This window comes from Monopterus albus, unplaced genomic scaffold (genome assembly GCF_001952655.1).
Source record: "Monopterus albus unplaced genomic scaffold, M_albus_1.0 scaffold192.1, whole genome shotgun sequence".
Taxonomy (NCBI): domain Eukaryota; kingdom Metazoa; phylum Chordata; class Actinopteri; order Synbranchiformes; family Synbranchidae; genus Monopterus; species Monopterus albus.
In genome coordinates, this window is record NW_018128072.1 from 917,760 (window position 1) to 918,366 (window position 607).

Below are 607 nucleotides of genomic sequence, written 5' to 3' on the forward strand. Positions count from 1 at the left end.
CCCCATCGTGTGCTCCTACTACAGGGCACAACTGAGAGCGTCATCACTGGCTGCATCACTGTGTGGTACAGAGGCTGTACTGTCTCCTGCAGAAGGACCCTGCAATGCATAGTGCAAACAGCCAGCAAGATTGGCTCCCCTTTGCCATTACTGGACATCTTTAACACCCGCCTCACCCACAGAGCCATCAGCTTTGCTGACGACCCTCCCAACCCTCACACTCCCACTTCAGACTCCTGCCTTCAGGAAGAAGGTATCTGAGTCTTCAGGCCAACTCCACCAGACTTACAAACAGCTTCATTCACCAGGCTATGAGGATGCTGAACACTGTCCCATCACCAACACCCCTGGTGATGCTGACCACCTGACGATCTTCTTGTTATTATATGCACTATTGTCACTGTTTGCACATGGCTTTGAGTTTCATCATCGCCTATTAGGTTGTACCATCTAGTTTATCCTTATTACTTGAATTCAGTTTTCATATTCTGTTTATTCTGAGTTTATTCTACTTTTATTCTATTTTAGTTTCTTAACCCTCCTGTTATGTTAATTTTTTAGGCACAACAGTAATGTTCCTGGGTTAACTTTACCATGACTAACCATT